Raw genomic sequence first — 27604 nt, 5'->3', positions numbered from 1 at the left:
TCTTTCAAAAAGTTTGACCCTACTTAGAGGGGCCTAGCTAAAATTCCTCCCATTCCTTAGTATTAATTAAAACCACCTTTCTCCTAGGTAGTTCCATTGTATAAAAATAATGTAATAAAAGTAGATAAAAAGAAATATAGTGGAAGCAGAAACACAGGGGAGGGAGAATGAAAGTGGGAGAAATGGTTACTTGTTTTGGAATCTTGAACTGTATGCTCATTGTGGGTGGATACTCAATATATATATTAAGTAACTAGTTTGGCTTTTATTTTCAAGTTCACTCTTCAAATCTTTATTCAGATTCCTTTCTTCTAATATTGACAGTACAGAGGGAACATCATACAGTTATTAAAACTAAACAGAATGCATCCATCTGGCGTGCCTTTCGGGAATCCAGCCCACCAATTTTTGCTATGGGGTTGATGACTCAACCCCCTAAGATGCAGCACAGGGAAGAATTTCCTCATTTTGCAGAACTGCCAGATCTCATTCATTGGAGCTAAGCCTCCTCATTTGGGGCTCATTTTTAGACAGTTGTTTCTCTGTTTAAATATTTTTAAAAATCTCCCTCAGCAGAGAGAGTTTGTCATGATTTTCTAACTAGCGAGTAAACATACTCCTCCTCCCATCCCCCATGATGCTTCAGCTTTTTGGGCACTGAGCCTAGTTTTATTTCTCTTCTCCTCTTCCTCTTTTTTTTTTTTCCCATCTCAGCTACATCTCTTGGCCTCATTTGTTCCTTGGAGGCTCTAATATCTTTTCTTCCATTGGGATATTTGTCTAATTTACTCCACTTGAAAAAAATCCTTGCTTTATTTTTGTGTCTTCTTCCTTTTAAAGCTGTTCATCTATGCTCCTCTTCACCTATCCATCCCCCACTTTTATTTTTAAATCATAATAATTAACGATTAGTTAGTGTAAAGTGCCGGCACGATGCCAAGTCCCCTCCCAGCATCCTCTCCTGAGGGAGGCAGCTTTATTATCCTGTTCGACAGATGAGAAACAAAGTCACAGAATTCAAGTAACTTGCAGAAGGTCCTATAGTTGCAAGTGACAAGGCTGAGCATTATACCCAACCATCTGGCTCCAGAGGCAATGCACTTAAGAAAATAATCTTTACAAAGTTTTATTAGAGACAAAGAATATTTGTAAAATAGTTGCAGATTATAACAGAAGCTCCTCTCTCTCCCACCACGGGACAAGTTTTCTAGCTTTGCCCACTTTAAAAAATATTCCTTCCCTATTTTTGAGCCTCTTGCCATTCATTGCACGCGGCTCTTCGAGGCCCCCTTCCCACTCCACTCGGCACACGTGTCTCTTGTTATGACTCAGCCCAGCCCGCTCCTTGCCAAGCGGCTGACGCTCGCGGCGGAGGCGCCGGGGCCGCCGCTCGGGGGCGAGGGCTCGCGCGCGCTCCGCCCGCTTTACGGCTGCTGAAAACCCGGCCCGCGCCCGGCAGCCGTACCGCAGACGAGCCCGCGCCCGCGCCGCTCAGGTAATCGCAGTCCTTCTGTTTTCAAAGTTTTGCCGAAAGCAGCTCGGCGCTCCGAGGCGGCGCGGTCCCTGCCGAGCCGTGCGGCCCTCCCTCCCGCCCGGTCTGGCGCGGCCGCTGCGCCGGCCGCACCCCTGCGTGGGTCCCGGGCGCCGAGCGGGCGTCAAGGACCGGGGCAGAGGGGCGCTCGGGCGGCGGCGGGGCGGGGGCGCCCTCGAGGGGCGGCGCGCGGGCCACACGCTGGCCGGAGGAGCCCCGGTCCTCACCTCGAGGCCCCCGCCCACCTCCCGGAGCCCGGGAGCTCCCGAGTTGCTGACACGTTCACACATGCACGCACGCCGGCCGGGCTGCCCGACGAGGCACCCTGGCGGGCCGCAGGTAAAGACGAGCGGCGCTGCGGAGCTGTGCTGTAGGGACGGCTCGCCCGGAGGGACGCCCCCGCGCGTGGATGCCGCTCCGGAGGACGCGCAGGATGGCTTTCTCAAGGAAGTTGAGGAGAGGCTGCCGCGAGAGCAGCCTGTGATTAGCGCCTGCTCTGCTTTCCACCCTAGTGTCTGGCTTCCTACCACACTTGCCCTGCGGTCTCATTCGTCCATCCTCTAGTGCCCTCTCCACCTTCTTTTCGATACATTCTTTGCTATACCCCAGCCCCCTTTTTCCTCTTTATTGGATAGCTCATCTTTTGGTGTCTTGCGTTCTTTTGTCCCTCGGTGTTGGAATGACAGGTACACAAACAGTATCGTATACTTTTCATCGTCCTTAGCAGTTATTGTTGACTATGACTTGTGCATCCTGAGGAGCAGAGTAGTGGATCCTGGACCTGTACATGTGACTAAGTTACAGTATGTCTTCAGTCATGCAGAACAGAGGACATGGGTTTGTTTGAAACCGACCTTGGAAACGTAGATAGTGGTGCTGCTTCTGTTGATGGACCACATGTCGACAAACATAAGCAGTTATGTCATAGTTTCCTGTAGTGTTCACTCCGTTCAGTTCAATCCAGTACGGTTCTTTGAATGTCAATCATGGATAGCTGGCGACAGGTTAAGAGAGAGAAGAGATTCAGTTCCTGCCCTCCAGAGACCCCATATCCAGGAGAAGGGACCATGGTGAGCACTGGGATGGTGGTAGAAGTGCCCTGAGTGAATAGAGGAGGGAAGGATTAAGCAAAGGGTTGGGTTTTAAACCAGGCTTTCATGTTCGAGTAGGATTTTCCCCATTTTTTCCTTTTTTTAACCTGTAAAAATTCTTTATAGGAAGAGATCTTTCAACAATTTGGCTCAAACCATTGGGAGATTTTTCTCCTTTACAAATTGGCAGTAATCTGTGATCTCAGGACTTCTGGGAAATATAACTCATTTTCACAAGAGTGACCTAATATATTCCTGGTACTATACAAAGAGTAGACTTTTTTTTTTTTGAGGAAGATTAGCCCTGAACTTATATCTGTTGCTAATTTTCCTCTTTTTTTGCTGAGGAAGATAGGCCCTGGGCTAACATCTGTGCCCATTCTCCTCTCCTTTGTATGGGATGCCACCACGGTATGGCCTGGTAAGCAGTGTGTGGGTCCGCACCTGGGATCTGAACCTGTGAACCCTGGGCCGTCTTAACCACTACACCACTGGGCCTGCCCGTAGACTTTTATTATAGGACTAACAAGAATGAAATTATATTTTTTATTAATTGCTTACATAAAGCATTATCAGATTCATGTAGAGAGTTCAATACTCATTTGTTCATTTAGTCAACAAATATTTGTTGGGTGCTTGCTATGTGCCAAGCATTGTTCTTGGCACTGGAATAAAGCACTGCCTTCTTGGAATATACAGTCTAGTGGAGGGAGACAGTATATATAATAAATAGAAAAATATAGAGTCATACTGTAGTAAGGGCTGTGGAGAAACAAAGCAAGAAAGGTTTTGTGTATGTGTGTATTTTAGCAGTTAAAAATAGGAAAAGGAAACGTGGAGAAAAGGTGACATTTCAGTAAACTTGAAGCAGGTGAAGGAGTGAGCCATGTGATATTTGGGGCAAGAGCTTCCCAGGTGTAGAGAATAGAAAATGCAGAGGCCCTGTATATTGGTGCGTTCCAGGATCAGCAAAGAAGCCACTGTGGGTGGAGTGGAGGGGAGGAAGGAGGGAAGTATGATATTCACGAAATAGAGGCTAGATAGTACTAAGTTGGCTAGTAAAATACTGTAATGACTCTAGTTTTTACTTGAAGTGTTATCGGAAGCCTTTGGAGTGTTTTTATCAGAGCTATCTAACAGAACTGTTTAACACCCTTACTCTGGTTACTTTGTTGAGAACAGAGTGAAGGAATACAAAAGCGGGAGCAGGGGTGCCAGTTAGGCTATTATGATAATCCATGTGACAGATGATGGTGGCTTAGACCAAGACGGTAACAGTGGAAGTGGTGAAAAGTTCAGATTCTGGATGTATTTTGATTTGCTGACAGATTGGTTATGGCATAGTGTGAGAGCAAAAGAAATTAAGGAGAACTTAATTGCCTAAGCAACTGAAAAGATAGAACTTCCATTGTTGAGATGGGGAAGATAGCAGGAGAAAGACGTGGTGTTGAGGATTAAGAATTTGGATTTGGAATGTTAAAGATTAGATGCATTTTAAATATCCTAGTGGAGATGTCAGCGGGCAGTCTGAAGGCCAGGGTAGTGATATACATTTAAGACTCGTTAGCATATAACTGTTTTTTTTTTGTGTGTGTGTGTGTGTGTATGAGGAAGGTTAGCCCTGAGCTAACATCCGTCGCCAGTCCTCCTGTTTTTGCTGAGGAATATTGGCCCTGGGCTAACATCCATGCCCATCTTCCTCTACTTTATATGGGACGCTGCCACAGCATGGCTTGACAAGCAGTGTGTCTGTATGTGCCTGGGATCCGAACCTGCGAACCTCGGGCCGCCGAAGCGGAGCGTGTGCGCTTAACCGCTATGCCACCAGGCCAGCCCCCAGCATATAACTGGTTTTAAAAACAGAGATTGGATAAATTCATCAAAAATGTGTGGGGTTAGAAAACTGACGAGGACCAAGGATTGAGCCTTGGGGCACTCCAACATTTTGAGATGAGGAGCAACCGATAAAGGATTCTGAAAAAGAGCTGTCAGCTAGATAAAAGGAAGAGCAGTAGAGTGTGGACTCTGGAAGCTAAATGAAGGAAGTGTTTGAAGGAGTAGGGGACTGGTCAGCTGTTTTAAAGATGAGGATTGAGAATTGATTTTGCAAAGGAAATTGTTGATGACCTTGGTGATAGCAGTTTCCATGGAGTGGTGGGTGGTGAAAGCTTGTTGGAATGTTTGACAGAGATGAAAATTTGAAGAGGGTGATGGTATACATCCCTTGAAGATTTTTATTGAAAAGGAAGGGAGAGAAATGGAGCCTTAGTTGGAGGACTATATGATGTAAAGAGAGTTTTAAAGATGCACAAAACAATGTATGTTGTTATGCTAATGAGAAAGAGCCAGTAGAGATGGAAAATGGGTGAAGCAGGAGAAAGGGGAGCAGTGTTCTTAAGTATGTTAGAGAGGAAACAGTAGGAGAAGTTATCTGTTTCTAGGATTATGGGCTATTTATTTATAGTAATAAGAGAGGAGGAAGAATGTGTGGACACATATGCAGGTGGGGCGTGTGGATATTCTCTTTGGATCACTTCTCTTTTCTCATTGTGGTGAGTGGCAGACATTTGTGGTGCATGAGAAATTTTAGGAAATGTTATCTTTTTTTCCACCTGGTGAGGGATGTATTTGATGAGAAAATACTTTGAGATTCTGAGAATTTCTTGACACAAAGTACTTTGTGTTTTGTTGAGGAAAGAAAGGGGAATTTCTACCTTGAGTTTTGCTCAGGAGAAGACTTGGAAAGAAAGTTGAGGTTATAAAATAAAAGCTAGAGGCGAAGGCGGAAATAAGGAAATAAGCAAGATCATATCGTGAAATCTGAGAAAGGCTCTAATGTAGGTAAAAACATTGAATCTTACCTCCAGAGCTGTTGAGTAACTACAGTAAAGTTTTGAGAATATTACTATCCTATCACAGAGACACTTTTTAAATACCAAGTTTGATTTAATGGAGAACAGGGTTGTTGCTGGTGGAGAATCTACCTATTGAGAGGTGGTATTAGACATGGAAAGAGATGTTAACTAGGAATAGTTTTCAGGTTGGATTTTGAAAATAATATAGCAAAGACTAGATTGGCAACAAAATGGGTGTAGAGAAACAGCATTTTGACAACATCGCTCATGGATATTCAGCAGTTTGACAAGATGGAGAGAATAATATGTTGGTGTTGGAAATTGTACCTTGTTTGAGATGACTTTCCTTCAGTTGTTTAGGGACCATTTGTTTATTGAATCCTAATTATAAACCAGTTTTGTCTGAGGTCTTGGTAGGGGATGGTGATACCAAGATGCAAATGACATGATCCCTGTCTTCAAAATTACCATTTTTAGTAGAGAAAAAAAAGAAAAGAATGTACACAAATATTCTGAGAGAATTGATAAGTGCCTTATGAAGAGTACTGAGTGCTTTGAGAGTTTATTTTTTTAATTTTATTATGGAAATTATCAGACGCTTAAAAGTAGAATAGTATATTGAACCCGTGTACTCATCACGCTTCAAAATCTGTCGGTTTTCTGCTGATGTATGTGGTGGGAGAGTAGAGAAGGGAGAGAGTGTTTTTGTTTGTAGATCAGGATAGGAAGACTTCATGGAGCCTCTCCTAATGGAGAGGTAGAAAGAACATGAATTGAATTGTAGAGTTCTTGGTTCTAGTTCTGTACCTGCCAACGGCTTGCTGAATAGCTTACTTGATCTCTCTATTCACTTTCTCTGAAGAGTGTGGTGGTTATTCTCCATCAGGGGGCTGCAAACTGTAGCCCTCAGGCCAAATCCAGCCTGCCACCTGTTTTTGTAATTAAAGTTTATTGGAACACACCTACATCCATCAGTTTATTGTCTGTGTGTGCATTTGTTGAGTAGTTGAGGCAGAGATGGTATGGCCAGAGAAGGCTAAAATATTTACAGTCTGGCCCTTGACAAAATTCTTGCCAACCCCTGTTCTACGTGATCTCTGAGATTCCTTTAGCTGCAATATTTTAATCTATTAGCTGACTAAAAATAATAATAGATATTACTTTTTGAGCATTTAAGAAGAGCCAGCAGTATTGTTTTATTTTGTATGTATTAATTCATTTAATCTTCACCAAAACCCGATCAGGTAGGTTGTGTTATTTCTGCAAATGAAACTAAGGCATAAGGTGGGTAACTTGCCCAAGGTTACATAGTAGTAGGTAGTGGAGCCAGGCAGTCCTGTTATAGCATTTATGTCCTTAACTATAATGCTACATTCTCTTTAGATACATAGAAAAAATATATATAAAAATAACTTTAGCCAATTAGAGAATGAAAATTCATAAGTCAATGATTTACGCTTAAGTAAAGCCTTATATTGTGGTTATAAATGTAAGGGCTTTTAGATGACTAATTAGTTGGCTAATCCTGAATGTACATTACAGTTGAATAGTGTATGAAATCCAAATATGCCTGGATAGAAAATTCTAGTACATCATTATTTTCTCGTGAAGCCTTAGTTGATTTTTCAAAGCAGAACACTTTACTTAAAAAGTAAGTAAATATAAAATGATATAATAATAGGAGTCTATTATTGTTTCTTCTGATGATATTTACCGGTTTTCAAGAATCCATGTCTTTAGTATATGACATGATTGATGCAAAAGATTAGGAGTTAGGGGCCCAGAGTTCTAGTCCCAGTTCTGTCCCCAGCTGGCTTTTGTGTCCATGTTTTTTTAATTGAAAAATGAGGTGGTAGCTCAAGATTATTATTGAGCTTCCTACAGTTTAAAAATATGATTGTGTAATTTTTCCATGCTACATTCAAAGAAATAGATGAGATAGCAACGTGGAAGAACTAGGTTTAAGACAAAAATTTAAGCTTCTGTTTTTTTCTCTCCACACACTCAAAAACACATATACAGCTATGTATACACATAAATATAAGCATGCACATATAACTATAAAATCAATGTGATTTATTTTTATGTGTGATTTATAGTCATATTTGGTTTATAGGCAGTTAAATATCTGTCGTTATGTTTGTGTATTTTTGTATTTTTTTTTTTTTTTTTTTTTTTTTTTAAAGATTTTATTTTTTCCCCCCAAAGCCCCAGTAGATAGTTGTATGTCATAGCTGCACATCCTTCTAGTTGCTGTACGTGGGACTCAGCCTCAGGATGGACGGAGAAGTGGTGCCTCGATGCGCACCCGGGATCCGAACCCAGGCCAGCAGCATCGCAGCGCGCGCGCTTAACCACCAAGCCACAGGGCCGGCCCTGTATTTTTGTATTTTTATGAGGGGATAGATAATTCTTTTCCTCGTGAGCCAGAAACATACAGTTATATAGAAAGTGAGTCCTGATGAATTCCTTGACCTCTGTGATCTGGCAGTGTGTCTCACTGTTTTCTTCAGCAAAATTTGATTCATTGCTCAATTTGTTTGCCGGTTAAAGGCAAACAGTATGCCTGAAATCAGGGTTGTCTGTTTTGCACTGTTGCATGGGATATTGATATCAGACAAAATTGTAATTTAATTGATTTGACATTTTGATCTGAGCGCTTCAGATAAGAAAGGTGATTTATCTTACATAGAAACCTAGTATTTTGAGCTCAGCATGCTTTTCCCTGACTACTTGTTTATAAATGTGGTTTCAATTTTTAAAAAGTTAGGTTTTAAACATAATGGGAATTTATGCTCTTAATATTAATTACCAAAGTATGATTTGATAGGAATATATTACAGATAATTTATTTTTTAGATGTTCAGTCATGAAAAACTTTAGAAGAGCTATGAATCCTTTAAAAACATAATGAAAATTCTTTACTTTTTGACTTTTTCCATTGTATATAATACTGTATGAACGTTTTCTATATTACAGGTGACTTTTTGCTCTTGTACAACCTTGGCATGTAAAATTATTCATAAACTTCTTCAGTGTTAGGACTTTATTTATTACATTGGTCCAGCCTTATCTATTGGTATATTTATAGTTCTGCATAGGCTATGCTTTCCTACTCCTGTACATTGAGTTCAGTTATCACTGGTGATAAAATAACCTCAAATAATGCATTTTCAAATGTACTTTGGGTTTCCTTATCGTTTTACACTTAGAAATTGGAGAAAAAAACACAAAGCAGAAACACTTTTAAACAAATTGTACTCTCTCTGTAAATAGAAATGGATTTTTATTTTGAATTTAACATATTACTCCGTGATTTGTCAACTTGGGGCATCTCCTGGTTCTAAGCAGCACTTATTCTCTAGTCAGCTCCCAAAGGGGCGCATTCAGGTTTTTTGAACCAAACCTGAAACGTATTCCCCGCTAAGCTTCAGAACTCTGAGTGTGTTCTCAAATCAAAGTAAACATCTTCTGGTGCACTCTAACATTTTTTTGAAATGATAGTCATAGAAGTCAGCTTGAAATTTTAATTACATTTAAGTGATAAAAGCATCCTTTATCTGACCTCAAGTGATGTGAATCTTACTGGGAACAACTTAAGAAGCCTTATAGTCTTGGATCGTTTCCCTACATTTAATTTTGCTAAATTCCTGAAAACTTTAAAAATAAGAACCAGATATTTTCAAGCAAAATGGCTGCTAATTATGCAGGAAGCCTACTCTTGTGTGTGTATGTCTGTGAAAATGCCTCAAGGCTTTACTACTTCTTATTGAGATGAGACAGTGTGTGAGTGATGTTTTCCAGGGAGGCTCTGTTTACAGGAGGTGCATGGTTCCTAGGATAAGCCCTTTTCTAGGAAGTCATAGCTGATGAAATCACAGAGTGCTAGCAGTTATCCCTCTTCTAAGAATCTTCCCAAAGATAGCCTAGTTGCCAAGGGTCTAGTGGCTGCCTCGGAATAGGCAGCCTAAATGGTTTGTAAGTGGCCACCTTGGAGCTGGAAAATAAGATAATGATTTTTCCACTTGGGTATTCTGGACTGTGTCAGATGGCTCCAAGCCACAGATAAACATGGCTATCTTTTTGGAATGCCAGATTTATCAAAAAATCTTTTTTGGAGAAAGTAAAGTAATTTAAATGATAAATTAAATGTTTAAAAACATAAATGAAGGGGCTGGCCCAGTGGCACAGCAGTTAAGTGTGCGCGCTCCGCTTCCATGGCCCGGGGTTCGCAGGTTCGGATCCCGGGCGCACACTGATCACCGCTTGTCAAGCCATGCTGTGGTGGTGTCCCATATAAAGTAGAGGAAGATGGGCATGGATGTTAGCCTGGGACCAAAAAATAAATAAATTAAATAAATAAATGTGAATATGGCATCCAATGAAAAATACATGATTTTTAAAATAAAATTCAACACTTCAAAATAATTTCTTGCTTGTGGTAGGTCTCTGTAGAAATATATTTTAAGACTCCAGGAAAGGATGTAGGGTGACATACAGATAGGTAGTTTGGTTGTCATATTCACATCATGTTTAGTCCCGTTAAGCTTATTATATACTATCAAATATTCAGATTATTACCATTATCTACCTGCTGTGGTTTACTTGCTTTCATGATATTTACCCACACTGCACTCAGATTTGTGGGAATAATGTTCCTCTTTACTCTATTTTCCTCCTATACTCCTGGCATTGAGATATGATTTCTGTGGGATGCTTCCCCCCTTTTTTTTACTTTTTCTGTTGAAACTGCAGATACACAGGAATTTTCAAAAATAGTACAGAGAGGTCATGTGTTGTTTTTACCCAGTTTTCCCTGTGGGTTACATCTTATATAACTATAGTACAATATCAAAACCAGGTAATGGTGCAACTTGTGTATATAGTTCTGTGTCATTTTATCTCATGTACATTCATGCAGTTACCACCACAATCAAGATACAGAACTATTCCATTACCACAAAGATCCCCCTTACAGCATCCTGCAAAAGAGATACTAAAAGAATCAGAGGTATCTAATCTAGTAAAGGAATTATTCACTTTCTTCCTTCTAAATTTTTTTTTTTTTTGGGTGAGGAAGATCAGCCCTGAGCTAACATCCAATGGCAGTCCTCTTTTTGCTGAGGAAGACTGGCCCTGGGCTAACATCTGTGCCCATCTTCCTCTACTTTATATGGGGTGCTGCCATAGCATGGCTTGACAAGCAGTGTGTCAGTGCGCGCCTGGATTGGAACCTGTGAACCCCAGGCCAAAGCAGAGCGCGTGCACTTAACCGCTGCGCCACCGGGCGGGCCCCTCTTCCTTCTAATTTTTGAAACATTTTTATGCAAATACTAGGTTGTTTTGTATTTTGGGCCATGTAAGAGAAAGATGAAATATTATCATTACACTGTAGGAAAGCTTAAATAGTTAAAACAGTTATAAAAACATAAAGTCATCTGTGCAAGAAGTTTTTGAAGGCTCAATCTCAAGTTGTCTTCAACAACTTTTCTTTTGGAAGGTTAGGCATTCATATGCCTGAAGACAAGGATCAGGTGATATCATGTAGTTCCATCCATCTCTATGACTAATTCTTATATGTGCACTGGAATTGCCCAGACAAAAAAGAGAAAATGGGGGAACATATAGAAAGAGAGGTCTTGATGAACGTCTTAAGCACCCAAGCAGCTTTGTATCTTCCTGTGGAACCCAGAGTTGGAGGAAAATAACATTTCAGGATTATCAAAAGCACTATTAAATAACATTGTGCCACATTTGATTTTACAGGTGTTAAAACTACATCTACAACAACTGCAACAAATATATCAGGATCACTCACTTTACTATTTTGTTTAACCAATGTTATATGAGGATAATTTTTTTATTACTAGGGTCTCAGAAATCCTTCTTGGTAGATTTTCTCAGAAGTATTTCCAGGTAATCATGATCTTGGATTTTAGTCTCACATATTGTCATATGAAAAGTGTAAATATGTTGTTAAAGTGCAGTTTACCTATATCTTAGTTTTAATAGCTTATAAGATATTTTTGGCTTCATTTATTTGAAAATTTGTGATTTTAAATTCATAAAATAGCTGTTTTCTGTCTGGTTTTCCACTGTGCAAGCGATAAAGTCTTTTTGGAGTTGTGGAGAGTCTATTGAAATTTTGTACTATAATAGTAGTAACTGCTTCTCCATTAGCCCTTTCTCATTCTTTTTAGGTTATCTGAATAAAGCAAAGAATTACTGTCTCTTCTCAGTTTTTGCTCTTTTATCTGAATGTTCCTCATAATATTGTTATTGTAGTGATATTTAAACATTAGGTCCAGATCACTGTCATCTTCATTATGTTCCTTATCAATTTTCCAAGGTTAAAACAGAAATATATATCTATAAGTATATATGTTTTTTCATTTGCTTTACTAATTTCGTCTTGGGTACATAGGAACGGCAAGGCAGGCAGTGAGCATGTTTATCTTGCAAATATATTTTACTCTCTTCCACCAGCTGAAAATGAGGTAAATTTTTTCCATAATCCTTAATTTCACTCAAATGAAAAAAATCTATTTTAATGGTTATTAAATGTTGAACATTTTTTAAGTTAGTAAAAAACTGATATTTTGTATGTACAGAAAGAATGACTTGATTTTTGCTTTTACCAAGGATAACATGGTATGCTACCATCTGTCTCTAGCCCCTATACCAACCTCAATTTAGTAAAAAACTGATATTTTGTATGTACAGAAAGAATGACTTGATTTTTGCTTTTACCAAGGATAACATGGTATGCTACCATCTGTCTCTAGCCCCTATACCACCCTCAATTTGGGAATGTTGGTATGGATTCTGCTAGTACTGAGGGTTTAATTTATTGCCGATATTAAAGACAGTGACACTGGTGAGATTCAAGTGACTCATCATCACCAGTTCTTCCTTTGAATGGAGAAAGTTGCTCTTGACTTCATTGCTGCCTGGTGTATATCTATAAAAAAACAGCTGTTCTCTAATTTGTTCAGTATCAAATATGAAAATCTAATTGTGTGATTTTTCATATCATTGTTATCAAGAATTCAATTTTAAAGCAAGCAAAAAACTACATAATAGAAGCTTGATGTGTTTGTATTATAATCTAGACGTTTTCTTAGGATGTATCCAATTTGAACTCCTCTAAGCATTTTTATGATTAAAAAAACCCATCACAATGTGTTCAGGACAAAGTAGTTACAAAACCTGTAAATTAATGTTTGATAAAAAAGGACTTGCCATCATACTAGTCTTTATTTCTGATTTTTTAAAGAATTGTTCTATTTCTCATGTCTTCTTTTGGTTTACATATTTTTGGGGGATACTGAAAAAGAAATCTTTCCCCAATTTCACAACACATATTTTGTCTACATAGCTATTCCTTCATTTTAATATAAAAGACAAAAATAACATTGAAACCAATAAAACATTAGACAATAATGCAGTGCCAAGGATAGCAGAAGGATTAAGGAGGGGTCTTGTCAGTCTGGTACCTGTATTTCAGTAGCTCGCTTTTAAGCAGTTATAAACCCTGCTGGGACATCTACCTTGTCTTTCTCCTGTGCCTCATCTCTTCCTTGACTCACTTATTATATGTATGACCAGTTTCTGAATTTTAATTTCTTTATTTATAAAGTGATTCTAATAAAGTCCACTATGCAAGGATTATTATAAGAATAATTTAAGATGGCATGTGGGGAAACTACATTGTCCTACATACATGAATATCTTTGGAGTTAGTCAAGTCTGGCTTTAAATCCCAGTTTTCCACTTCAGTATTCTATTACTCCGTGATTGTTGATGACTTGATTGGCCTCTATTTTCTCCTCTCTAAAATGGGAATGATTTTACCTACCCTAGAAGCTTGTTTTGAAGTTAAATCTGACAATAATGTATGTGAAGCACCTAGAACATTGCCTGGCACCTGAGATTTAATAAATGTTATTTCCCTTTTCTTTTCTCTTCTCTTTTCACTCTTTTCTTATTTTTCTCAGTCTTGGGGAAGGGGAACTGATAAGGTCAGATATGGGCTAGGATGAAATCATTTTGTTCGCTGTTCTTTGCCAAGCCCCAAAGAAGGGGCTTTTCTTTCCCAAAGGAAAGTCTTTGTTGAGGTTGGTGAGGACGTTTTCTTGTGGGTGAAAGATGGGGGAGATTTTACAAGTCACCGTCCACCAACCGTTGTCTGATATCTGATCATCTAATACTGTCACTCCTCTGCTTAAAAGTCTCTGGTGGCTCCTCACTACCTTGGGGATGGAGCTAACGTTTTTAGCCCATTGAACAAGGCCCGTTGTAATCTGGCCTCCATTAAAAACTTCACCCCCATTTCCTGTCTCTTATCCTAAACATAGTTTTAAATATAATCCCCACCCCACCTGGAATACAACTCTCCATTTATCCTCCCATCTTTATACACATGTGAACACTGCCTGGAATGCCTTTCTCCCTTCTCTGAATGACAGATGCCTATATATCCAGCAAGACCCAGTTAAAGTATCTCTCTTTGTAAATGTCTCCCACCCCTGCCCCCAGAACCAGTCATACTCCCTCCACCGTGGTCCTTTATTCTTTTGTATATATGGCTGCCTTTGTTAGCATAGTTTTCAGTGTATATTATCCACCCCCACCATGTTCTCTTTGTTACATGGGCAGAGACAATGTCTTTTAATCTTTTCCTCCTTACTCATCTGTCACTACAGTGCCCAGAGTGCGCTTATTAAACTTATTAAATGAATTTATCTTCATGACAAAAGCTAAGTATCCTGTAATGTGCTATAACATAGCAGATGTACTTCCCCAATCAGATTATGATCTCATAAGTATACTCTATACGTAGCCTCGCCAGACATACAGAGGTTGCCTAGGCTAACATCCGGTAGGATTGGTGTCTGAAGATAAACTTCATCTTATCATTTCACTGCCTTTTGCTGCTTCAGCAAAGCTGGTGCACTGAAAGGAGAAGACAGATTAATAGATAGGAAGTGAGGATTTCCTGCACCTGAAAGTGTCTGAGAATGGCCAACAGGGCCAGGTTTTGCCTCTTGGCAAGCTTACAAAGGAGGATAACACACACATTGTGTGGGTTTTGGGGGGTGGACAGGTGGGTGGGTAAGTGGGGTAGGAATGAGGAGGATAATGAATCCTTGGGTCATACAAGGGAGGTCTGTTTCTAGATAGTCCCCAAAGACACTTGAAGTAATAGATAAGAAGAACTTGGTGAGTAAAGAAGCAGGAAGCTTGAGAGTATGGAAGATGTTCAAGAGTTGTGTTAAGCAGGTGGAGCTAAACAAGGGAATGAGTGAGGGTCAATAACAGAATTGGAGTTGAACTTAATTATAAATGGGTCACATGTAGGTCTCAGGAATGCCATCTACTGTGCCTATGTTCACCTCTTGGGACACTTAATGACATCAGGTTACCCTGTACAGTAGGGGTGGCACTGGGAAAAGTAGAGAAATGGAAAGATTAAATCAGCTTGGCCATGTTTTTTCTAAAATAAATACTGGGATATATGGTCTGAAACACGGTTTGTGAACAGATCTAGGAAATCTGGGGTGTTTAAAGTGATAATAGTTAGAATGGAAAGCATTTGGGCCTAGAATTCAGTTCTGTTAAATTCAGTAAACACTGAGAGCTCTTTGCTGAGAGAAACAAGAATACACTGATTTGCCCTTCACTGAGCTTATGTTGTCATTAGAGGAGTGAGAAAATAAAACAGTTGCTAAAAGGTAGGATAGTGTTTTCTCTTTTTTTTTAAATTCACAAACTATGTTTTTATCTGAGACTCTGATTTCAGTTTTATTACGTAGACCAGAATGATGATGGTTTGATATTATTAGATAGCAGTAACTTATAACATATATTTAGAATTTGCTTTTTCAAAAGTTTATTATGCCTACTTCATTTTTAATTTGCTCTTTATTTCTTCTGTTGATATTGAACATGTGAAAAATGAGATTGGTAAACTTGAAAAAAGAAGTGTAATATTTTTAGAACATCAGCTTTTTGTTAAAACAGCCTTGTTTTATATGTGCTTCATTAGAAGCCACATCACATCCTTCTTGGAAGTATATAACTAGTTAAATAAAGTAAAACTAATAAATAAGCACAAGTGTTGGGATACAAAAATCAATACTATTTTTACATTTGATTAATTGTGTTATTCTCTAGAGAACATGATTGGTATATTAGTAGAGTTATAAGTTACTTTAAGAGTTCATCTAGTTTAGCCCTTTACGTATATAAAGAAGTATTAAATGACCTGCTCAAACTCACATAGATTTGACTCAGATGAGACCAAACTGGGACAAGAAATTGGTGTTCTGGCTCACAATTCAGGTCTCTGCTGCTACCCAAATCCAAATCCATGTATTGGTGTAAAAAAAAAGAAGCTTTGTTATAAGTAACAACTTTGCCATTTTTCTCATTAAAATGTGCAGATACACTTTCAATGCACTTTTATTAGTTATTTTACGTTATTCTGTTGGAATGACTGAGGTACTCAGGATTGCTTCCTAATTTAGTTAATATTCAAGCCTCTGTTATGTTTTTTGGGGCTACAAAGATGGTCACAGTAGCAAGTCAGAATTCTTTCAGGGCAGAAGAGAACCTGAGGGAATGGGCAAGAGTGGGGGAGGAGGTGGGTTGTAGGGAAGGGATGATCCAGAGGAGTGGTTCCCAGAGTTTTTAGGAAATTTCCACTGGTCTTTGACAAAATGAGAAAATAAAGATTATGCAGTGAGTTTTTCCACTCTCTTTTATTCTGTAATTATGTCTGTCCTACTCTTTTGAGTAAAGTTATTGATGACATAAAAAGTTGGTAACCCTTTTTTGTTTTGCTTTGTTTTTAACTTTATGGGTCCATGAAGTCTAAAAGATGTAGGAGACGTTCATCTGGAATCTGTAGTGCTGTTTAGGGAGAAAAGGCCCAGGTGAGGCCTCTTAGTAGAAGACTGAGTGATATGAGGGACTAGATGCCTGGGATGAGAGAGATGCTAAGAGACTGGTGTGTTTTAAAATGGAGGAGATGTTCAGTTTGAGGATAGTGGGTAAGTGAAGAAAATGAAAATGAAAGCTAACTGTTTGTTTAGTTGGCCTTGTCATGGTTGGTGTTAAGCCCTGCATGTGAAGAACGTGCAGTGGACAGTGACTTGAAAGAATGCTTTTTTGGAGTTCTTGGTGTCTGTGCTGGATTCATTTGGTAATCTTAGCCCAATTATAGAATTACTGAATGCTTCACCCTCACATTGGGAATTAAAAATGCTGATATGTAAAGCACTTTAGGATCCTCAAATGAAGTGTACCACTGTAAGCTTCAAAGATAGTTTTTTCACTTGGATACAGTCTTTGAAATGGGATTCAACTGAAGCTTTACAAAGTGTTATTATAGCTCTTACTGACAGCAATCTTGCCTTTTGTTCATGTTTTCAAAACCACCTGCATGTTATATTGAACGTGCTCTGTAATTATGAAGTGATTTGAAAAAATTATTTAATTTTTTGGAAAGTTGCCTTAACATGTTAATGGGACACTGGCAACATTACTAAGATTAAAAATGAAATGTGCTTTACAGATGATCTGACTTTATAGGAACATAAATGCATGCTGCTAAAGCAAAATGAAAAAACAAAACCCAAAACACCCCCCCCCCACCAATAACACCCATAAATAATCCCCAACAAATAAGAGGATGTGCTAGAGTACATTAAGAGTCGTGGCATCTGGAATCAAGCATATAGAATAAAGCATACTAAGAATTATTTTTTATTTTTTTCTTCTTATCATATAAGCCCTAAATGTGTTTGTCTCTTGGATCAGGAAGAGGAAGAATTCAAAGATCGCTTTTGTGTTTTGTTAGATTTTTGTTCATGTATAAAAACAATGTGGGAAAAATGTAAGCATTTAGCACTTATTCCTGTTTGAAGAAGTTTGGCTAGAAAGATCCAGGTGATATAGATCATGTATTTAAGACTTGTTTACTGATTGTATCATTTTCTGATAGCAATGTACAACTATTTAAAAATAGAATATTACTCTGACTTATTACATTAATTTCAAATTGACTTTCAGAATATTTCTTTGAAAAATAAACATTTTATGTTTATAAACATTTTTCTAATGATCAAAATAATAGAGTCATAGCAGAACATTCGGAAACCCTAGAAATGCATAGAAATAGGAAAAAAATCACCTATAATTTACTACCCAGAGATGCCCTGTTAAAATCTTGGCATTTTTTTCTTCTGATTTGTTTTTCTATTTTATGTTTTTTCTTAAATCTTTGAGATCATACCAGAAATTTTAACATTCTGCTTTTTCAATATAACATATATAGAGTATTTTAAATATTATTTTAAACTTCATAAATGTAATTATTGATGACTGCATGATACATCATCTGACTTAGCCATAAAAAAAAATCTGTTTCTCTGTTGTTGGACATTTAAGTTGTTTGCGTAAATATTATCTTTAATTTGCAAAATCTGCAAGTTTGTTCTGTTGAGGCTTTCATCTTCTATTGAGTAAGCTTATTGAAAAGATTCTTCTTAAGGTTACATTTTCCTTTCCTCTTTCATCCGTTCAATCACATGCTAACTAATCCTGGAATTTGTCCCTCCTTATTCTTTGTAATCTGAAAAACTTGTTCTCTGCTACTGGTATGACAGCTTCAGCTTAGTTGTGATGGATGTATTGCGATTGTACAAATGCAAAGTATATATGGCTTCTTTCATTAAGTTACGATGAACCTCCGTAGGAAGTCCCTATCTAGCTTGAGATCCATGAATACGTTTTGAGAGAATATTTGCAAAGATGCTAAATAGAATATAAGGAGTGAAATACTACTCATTCACTGTATGGTTTAAATTTTTTTCTAGTATGAAGCATTTTACCTCAGTTGTATGCAAAAATAAAGTATTTTACGCCAGTATTAATAATGATGGCTGCATGAATTAAGTATTGATTTTTTTATGTATAATTTATTTTTTATTGATCTTGAGAGTACAACAGCAGTTTGTCAGTATTATGTTATAAACATTCTGTTGGCTATATGGGACATATCTGACTTTAATAATTATATTCTTTTCAATAAAATTTATCATTTTGTAGGAAAAGATAGATAGCGTTGTGGACAAGATTATTGAACCAAATACTTGGTCTTTAGATTTAGATCCTTTGATAAGGATATGTGGATTTTTCCCAGTTTAAGATCTTTTAATTCATATTGGAAAAAATGCTACTGTGTGCAAGAGTAGATTGCTATTCAAAATAACATATATTTCCTTGGGAAACTTTCCTCAACATTCCTTTCCCCTAACTTTACGGTAATTTATTTTGAAAATAATTCTGTGAAATAAATTTTAATTAAATGTTGAAATTATTTCTGGAAATAGTCACAAAATGTGATAATAAACCAAGGTCTACATTTTTATTTAACAAGATGCTTTTTGATAGCATTAGACTTTATATACCACAGTTCCCTTATATACTCTAAAGAACTTCTAAGATAGTTCTCTGTGTGTATGTGTGTGCATGCATGTACGTATGTGTGTTTATTGCTCTTTTAATATCTATATGTTAAGATTACTTAAAAGAACAAATAACTTATCTGGCATTATATACTAATTTTTAAAAGAATAATTTGAGATAGAGATAATAAATTGTTCTGTGGTCGTATTCCACTTAGACTATTTTAGAAATTTGTCATATAGCAAGACATGATTCATTCTTTTTCAGGTTTTCTTTGCAAAAAATATCTCTAATTTGTAAAATACCGTTGTTTTATGTGGAAGGCATGAGAAAAATATTAGTTTGCCCATAGAAGAACCCTGGTTTTTGTTTTTAAATATGTTTTCCTTAAATATTTCTTTTTAAATTTTATTCCCTATTTCCATAAAGGGGTGGTTATTATTAAAGCATTTGTCCTTGTCTGTTGCAAAATCCTTCAAAACTCAACACAAAGACAGCTTTAATGAATAATTGAATAAAATGATGCAGCCACTATCTTTCCAGATGGAAATCAAATCAGAATATGTAACCATTTTGTTTTCACAAATCTACTGAAATCAGAAGTAAAATTTCCTCTTTCTGTGATTTTTAAGTTAATTTAATAGTAGAGCAATTCTCAAAATATTTAACAAGTATTTGTTGAGGATACTATGAACTTTTAAAAAAGATTTTTTTAGGAAAAAATATGGAAGTACTATTGAAACCAATGAAAAATTGCAAAGATGAAATGGAAAAATCTTCAGTATTGCAGTTATCTCTCTGTATAAAATGGCTGGTGCTCTGAAAAATAAAGATAGATTTGAATTCAGAATTGACAAGTCTGATATAATTTAGAAAATTAAGTCAGTATCTGTAGAGAGGTAAGTGTCAGTAGAGGCATCTTTGAGTTAGGAGATAATCGCTGTCACAGTACACTCTTGAAGTGACAGTATGAAAAGGTGAAAGGACCATTTAGAGCATCATGTATTAACACACAATGAAGTTAGCTAAAATAAGCCAGTTCATATTACAGAGTTAGAATAGGGAAGGGTCCTTTAAAATTAAGGTTTTATGTGTTTTCTTTTTAATTGATTGATTTATAACAGAGATGCTAGTAGACTCTAGTTTATAAAAATGGTAAGTCAGTAATCCTATTTGCTTCATTGTCAGTGTCTGTCATATCATTACAAAGCTACTTACGAACAGTCTGTATATCTCTGGGCTTTAATTAGCCATGGGAACATGCAGAGTTTAAAAGTAAAAGTAATTGCTCAGCCTCTGATAACTTTTGCACAGTGAATCACCTTCTTTACAAGAATGCTACATAAAACAAACCATTGTACAGAAGAGACAGTTAGGAAAATACCGTTTTGTTGCTGGATCTGCGGGGAGGGATTTGCAGATTTTGTGAGATCCTGCAGAGAGTCAAGCAAAATCTGCATTACAGCACATTATCTCCTGTGGGGAAGAACCAGCAGGCTTGCTTATGGTTCTCAAGTCGCTCTGCTCTGTATGCTTTTGTCCTACTATGTAAAAAGCCTTCCACTTGCTGGAACACTGAAAGAAAAAGGATGAAAGAATATTGAAAAATATCAACAACGTGAGAAAGACCTTTATAGCCAAGCTTGACAAGAAGACTGTGAATCAAGTTGAAGGGTGGTTAGATAAGCTGATATGATTTTGCATATACTCTTTAAGAAATAGCTGTCAAATTGTAAGGGGAAAAAGCCATTAGGTTAAGTGAAGAATACCTGATTTGTAGGCATATCTGAAGTTCTTTTTGTGAGAATCCTAAATACTAAATTTAATGCTATACTCTAATAATTAATTACTTCATCATATTTTTTCTTTTTGTAATCAGATTTTTAAATTTACTTTCTCTCTTAAGCTCCTGTTTAAAAAGAGAAGTGGCTGAAGAATGCAAACTCCAGTAAGAAATAAATTTAAAAGTAATGACTAGAAGTTAGAAGGATAATTTGGAAATTAGGAACCTGATATATATGTTGGTGGGAAAAATAAGGAATTCCAGAAATCCTTCTCATATTTCTGAGCTACAATATTTTTTGATTTTAACCTTTATTATTTTCTTGATTTAGACCTTATTATCTTTAGTTTCTAGGCTGATTTCACAAACTCATGTTCAAGTCCTTTTAAAGTGTTTTATATTTAAAGAAATAATGTTTATGAGACTATAGTATCTTACTCTAACCTATATCTGTACCAGTTTTCCAGCTTCAAGTTAAATAGCAATAGATTTTATAGTACAAAAACTTTATCCATAAGTTAAACTCTAAAATCATTTTAAAGTTAGTCATTAGATTATTTTTTTTGCTTAATTTTACCCTAGTTTCTTATATTTACTTATTGTAATTTCTGGCACTTTTACAGGGTTGGAGGGGGTCATCTTATCATTAATAAGCATTTTACATTATCTTAAGGTAGAAGCTTACTTGCCTTTCATATAACAGTGGTAGGGTAGTTTGTAAGCTTCAAACAATTTTTTAAAATGAATAAAATTGTTGCATGGTTTCATTTGACAGAATTTTTCTAATATAACAGCCCATTGCTCCAGGATTTTAATGCATTAAAGTGAGTTAAAACAAATACAGTGTTTGATTTTGACAAAATTCCAAGTGAATGTTAAGTTAGATTAATATGTAAATTACTTTTTATTGGATTAAATATTAACACTTTAAGATATCCTATTGTTTCTTTTCAAGTGAAAATGTTAAATGAAATGTCAAAGTGTTTGCTGATATTTTCCTTCCTGTAATAATTAGAATAAACTTATGTAGAATAGAAAGGAAGAAGTTAGTGACCATGCTGTTGTTTTTAAACATTTTGCAATCTTTGTTGAGCAGATGGTTTATATACAAAGATCTTAGAAAGTTTGGTATCTTATGTCAGGAACAATACTTTAATGATTAAAAGGTATTGATAATTTTAAAGTATTGTAATGTGAATTTTTGTTATTTTAAAATAATTTTTAAAATTTGAAACATTTTCATGCAGAATGAAAACTTTTTCTTGAAGGATCTTTGTATTAAAGAGATTTGGTATATGTATATGATTCTCTGTGCATGTGTTATTTTAAAAATAACTGTTCAAGTAACATTGAAAAAAAGTAATTTTGAAACAATTGAAATGAAAAACTTTCATCTTTATATATCAACACAATTAATGAAATTTGCTGGTGATCTTTTCCCAAACAGGAACTGTTTCCTTCACCTTTGTATTCCTGAGTACAGCACAAGCATCTGTCTCTTACAGAGTACATATTCAATAATGTTTACTGAATAAGTTTCAATATCTTTTCTCATAAAGTCTTTTTTGTCGCTGTTTAATCAAACTAAGATACCAAATTTGTTATCCACTGAGAGTTTAAATAAATTTAAATGTTTCCAAATACAGTCGTTAATTATATTTGAATTCTATGCTTTTCTGCTGTGAGACGTAATTGTTTGAATAAAAGACAAGGTGTATGAACTACAGTGTATCTTTCCTTCTAATGCTTTTGCAATGTTATGTCAATTTTCTAAGCATAGAAAATCTCTATTTTGGATATCAGTCTTCTGTTTAGGTCAGTTCTCTAATAGTTTTTTTCTGTTTATTAATTTGTACTCATCTTTATTTCTTACTTTTAGTCTTATATCCTGATGCTTAAATATACACCCACCTTTTTTTTTTCTTTTTATTTCATGTTTTTACCTGTTCTTATTACCTCCACTGCCCAGTCTTTTTTTTTTTTTTTTTTTTAATGAGGCCATCAGCCCTGTGCTAACATCTGCCAATCCTCCTCTTTTTTTTTTTCCTGAGGAAGACTGGCCCTGGGCTGACATCCGTGCCCATCTTCCTCCACTTTATATGGGACGCTGCCACAGCATGGCTTGCCAAGCAGTGCATCGGTGCACGCCTGGGGTGTGAACCGGCGAATCCCAGGCCGTGACATCGGAGTGCACGCACTTAACCGCTAGCGCCACCAGGCCGGCCCCCACTGCCCAGTCTTTAGTGTGTATGTGCATGTGTTTGTGTATATTTGTAGAGACAAAGTTGCTATAACAGAGACTGAACACTTATGTTGGCTTAAGATAGAAGCCTATTTCTCCACATAATGATGGTAGGGTAGTCCAGGCTGTCAAAGTGGTTGGCTTCACAAGGTTACCATCCTTATGTTCATTATATCTTTTTGCTCTGCAGTCTCTTAGGACATTGTCTTTATCCACAGGTCACTTGAATCTGAGTCACTGCATGGCTTCATTCTAGTTTGAGAAAAGAGGGAAGGAGTAGAGGTAGAAGGCAAGCAATTTCCTTTTAAGCAAGTGGCCCCAAATTTTCACATTGCATTGATTAGAACTTTGTCACATGGCTACACGTGGCTGCAAGGGAAGCTAGGAAATGTCTTTATATGGGTGGCCATTTATTCAGCTAATACTCTTACTATGAAGCGAGGGAAAAATGGATTTAGGTGGCCACTGCTAGTTGCCACAATACTTTTAAATTGTATCATGCTGGTTGGTAGTCTTGTTTCGTTTGTCCTATGAGACAAGTAAGCAGAGGATCAAGGGAAGGATAGACTATTCCTGTTTTTCTGGACCGTGCCTGCTGTGACGTAGCACCATGGTATGTCAAGCCTAATTAGTAGGACTCCAGATGAGAAAAATAAATCTTAGGAAACAGTAGTTGTGCTTAAGGCCTTGATGACCCCAAGTAAAGACTTTCCTTTCAGTATCAACTTTAACAGAATTTGTGTTTAAGGTTTTTTTTTTTTTTAAGGGAGATTGGGTATCATACACAGGACGTCTGTGTACCCATTGTTAAACACACATACTTATTTATGTTAATGTTACTGCTGTAATTTGCTTCATTATTTCACAGCACTTTGGTGAAGTCATAAATCCCAATGATGCTTTTAGTATATTGTCCACTGTCTGCAGTCTCTTAGGTTAATGAATGCAGGATCTATTAGAACGTCTATTCTTTATGGTTTATGTATTCTATCTTGGAATGTAAGGTTTTTCATGCTAAAACACTGTGAACTTGCTGCATTGTTGAAGCTGAGGGAATTTAAGGCCTCATATATTGCTGGGAGGAGTCTAAAATATCAGTCCTTTGGAGAGTATTTATGGAAATTAATGTATTTATGGAAATTAATGTAATTTCCATAAATTAATGGAATTAATACAGCATTTCTATTTAACACAGGTATACTTACACATGAGGCATAATGTATTTATAAGATTATTTGTTACAATATTGCTTGTAATAGCAAAGATTAGAAACATCCTGGATAACCATCCTGAAGAACCTGAACAACCAGGGACTGGTTAAATGAACAATGGTACTTCTGTAAAATGGAATACTATGTAGCTATATAAAACGTTGAAACTGTTTAAATACTGAAATGAAAAACTAAGGTTTATTATTATGTGGAAAAAAGTGTAGAACAATATGTGTGATAAGAATCTTGTATAAAAATTAAGACAATAAAATAATATATATTCATATATGCTTATAAGCATATAAAGTATCTCCCACAAAATTACAAATGCATGTGGTAGAACCAAAATATTTTTATTTAGGAATTACACTGTAAACTCCCTCTTAGGAATCCTAATTTTATCCTTATAAAATTATGTCTGTTTTGGTGTAGTAAAGGGGATTTTTCTTTATTAAGGTAAAAGTGCAGTGTTCGTTTTAGAAAAATACAGTACTGATTGGCTAGTCCAACTCTCTCTGATGCAAAAGTTTTGTTCTACAATCTCCCCACTAATTGGTTATTCCTTGTTGGCTGACACTGCCATTAATAGGCACTTGATTACCTTCCCAAGGTAGCTAGTTCATGTAGCTACAGTGAGAAGGCCCAAAAAAGATCTGTCTAGGGTGGGATAGAGATCTGGGAACTGGATGTTACTAGCCTAGAGGTACTGAAAAATTCAAATTGATTTCTTGAAATAAGGGGTCAGATTGTTGTGAGGAATGTTGTTGTCAAGAGGGTCCATTGTTCCTACTTGAGGCACGGAATTCCATCACTAAATAGTGTTAGAATTTCTCTTTATATGAGGCTAAAGTCTACCCAGATTTACCTGTCTTCTGTGACTTATATGCATTAGATCTTAACTCTATTCTGTTACTGTTATTCACATAAAAGCCTTTCAGATATTTGAAAAGAGACATCAGACTAAAGATCCTTTGTTCCTTTGTTCTTCATACTACGTAATTTCCAGATCTTATCCTCCTGTTTCTCCTTTGGATATTCTTCAGTGGAAATGTGGTATGCAGAAGTGAACACTAGACAGGATCTGAATATACAAAGGATAGTAGAACTCTTATGTGCCTTGTTTTAGGTGGTCTGTGTGTGTGTTTTAATGCTAAGAATATGTTAGTTCTTTTGGCACCTAAGGCACATTGTTGTCTTATTTTGAGTTTGAAGTCCATTAGAGTAACTAGATATTTTTTATATGAACTGCTATTAATTATTATCTGTACATTTCTCATTTGTTCATCATAGAAACATAAAAAATTTTAGAAAAGCAAAAGGAAATTCCAAATTGCACTCAGTTATAGCCTCTATTAATACTTCATTGTGTATCCTTGTAGACATTCTCTAGAACAGTGTTTTTCAAACTGCAGGATGCTACCCATTAGTCAGCTGTGAAATCAATTTAGTGACTTACAACTAGCATTTAAAAAAAAAAAAATAGTATAAAATGGAATATATTATAGCATTGTAAACAGAAATAGTATTGTTTCATGAAAATGTTTTAATTAAGTACTTTTATATATGCATGTGTGCAATGGACCAAGATGTACATTGTATTTATTAGAATGGGTCACTGAAAAAAAAATTTTAGTGGTGGATTCACTTTCTCTCATTTTTTTTCCTTTTCATTTATTTCTCTCTCCATCATCCTCCTTTTACTTTCTCTCTCTTTTGTTTTCTTTGTACAAAAATTAAATAATATTTTGCATGCTGTTTATAGTGATTACTTCATTGAACTATGTTGTGAGCAACTTTCTATGTCAAGCATTTGACTCTGGAGGCATTTTTCTTTTTTGTGAGGAAGATCAGCCCTGAGCTAACATCCATGCTAATCCTCCTGTTTTTGCTGAGGAAGACCGGCTCTGAGCTAACATCTATTGCCAATCCTCCTCCTTTTTCTTCCCCAAAGCCCCAGTAGATAGTTGTATGTCATAGTTGCACATCCTTCTAGTTGCTGCATGTGGGACGCTGCCTCAGCCGGAGAAGCGGTGCGTCGGTGCGCGCCTGGGATCCAAACCCGCCGCCAGTAGCGGAGAACGCGCACTTAACCGCTACACCACAGGTCCGGCCCCTCTGGAGGCATGTTAACTAAGGAGTATTCCACTGTAGAGATGGCCCCATCACTGATTGATTCTATGATTTGTTTTAACTCTTCCTTTTTGTTGGACATTTTGGTGGTTTTTAATTTTGGCTATTTTAAATAAATCAGCTGAATGTTTTCATACATTCTTAATTATTCTTTCTTATGAACACTTCTTAGAAATAGGATTGGTGGGTCAAAGGACAGGCATATTTTCAAATCTTTTATGAAAATTCCCAAGTGCCATCCAGCCGTGCTCTGATTTGCAGTACCCACCAATCTGATAGTTTAAAGATGATGTTACTGTTTTTCGTTCTATATTTTCAGAATTTGTTTTTATAATTTAAAGGTAAGACCTTACATTTATTTCTTTTATATTTCAACATGTAAATTTAAGCTCTTCCTTAAAATTTTTTGGGTCCCTTTACTTTTTCTGTCTTCTAAAAGATGAATTATAACTCCAAGATTTACACTATCTGAAAATGTGTTATTTATAATCCTGTTATGTTTTCATCCAGTTCGCTGATAACAATATTGTAAATAGTTTGGGTCCAAGCATAGCATCATGAGGCATGATTCTACAAACATTTACTCCGCATTGATAAAGGTCTACTAATCAGTCGAAGTCTTGGGCAAATGTTCAGCAAACTTTGAAACTACCTGATTGAAAGGCCATCCAGCCCACTGTTTTCCGTCTTTTCCACAAGAATTCCATGAGAGACTTTATTAAATTTTTTTCCAGATATCTTATATGAGGCAGTATGACTAGTGGTTATAAAAACAAAGACTGAAAGTAATGTTCTGGGTTTGAATCTTATGCCCACAATTCACTAAGTCCATGACCCTGGGTAGGTTGCTTTATCTCCATATGACTCAGTTTCCTCGTCCTTAAAATGGCAATGATAATATTTTTCCTTATAGGGTTATTGTGGGGATTAAATCATATAATACTCAGTGCTTGGCATAAAGTAAGTGTTCAATGCATGTTGATATTACTGTTAATAACTTTGGTGTATCTATAATTTTTCAGGTTAGTAATTCTAATAAAAAATAAAAAAAATTAAAATCTGGCATGACCTCTTAATGAACTCATGATAGCTCTAGGTGATCAGTGCTTCCTTTTATAAGAGCTCACAAGTCATCTATTAAATAATTGTTCTTAAAAGATGTATTCTAAAAGTTTGCTAGAGATTACATGACTGTGTCCATTCTCTGTAGTTTCTCTCCGATACTGTTTTTGAGAATCAGGATTTATTTCACAGTCTCAGTCTTCTGGCACACTCAGTGATCATATCT

At 36.6% G+C, this 27604-nt stretch overlaps 1 protein-coding gene across 3 annotated transcripts in view; it reads left to right on the top strand.

Moving 5' to 3' along the window:
• The first annotated feature begins 3943 nt into the window (after positions 1-3943).
• The window catches only part of NAALADL2 (N-acetylated alpha-linked acidic dipeptidase like 2), a 1285146-nt gene continuing 1261485 nt past the window's right edge, over positions 3944-27604 (top strand). For all 3 annotated transcript variants that reach the window (XM_058556330.1, XM_058556331.1, XM_058556328.1), the window contains exon 1: positions 3944-5174. The gene's annotated coding sequence lies outside the window, so the exon portion shown is untranslated. The remainder of the gene's footprint in view (positions 5175-27604) is intronic.

The sequence above is a fragment of the Diceros bicornis genome, chromosome 15 (genome assembly GCF_020826845.1).
Source record: "Diceros bicornis minor isolate mBicDic1 chromosome 15, mDicBic1.mat.cur, whole genome shotgun sequence".
In the NCBI taxonomy this organism is placed as follows: Eukaryota; Metazoa; Chordata; class Mammalia; order Perissodactyla; family Rhinocerotidae; genus Diceros; species Diceros bicornis.
The sequence above is the reverse complement of the archived record's forward strand: the minus strand, read 5'-3'. Positions and strand labels throughout refer to the sequence as shown.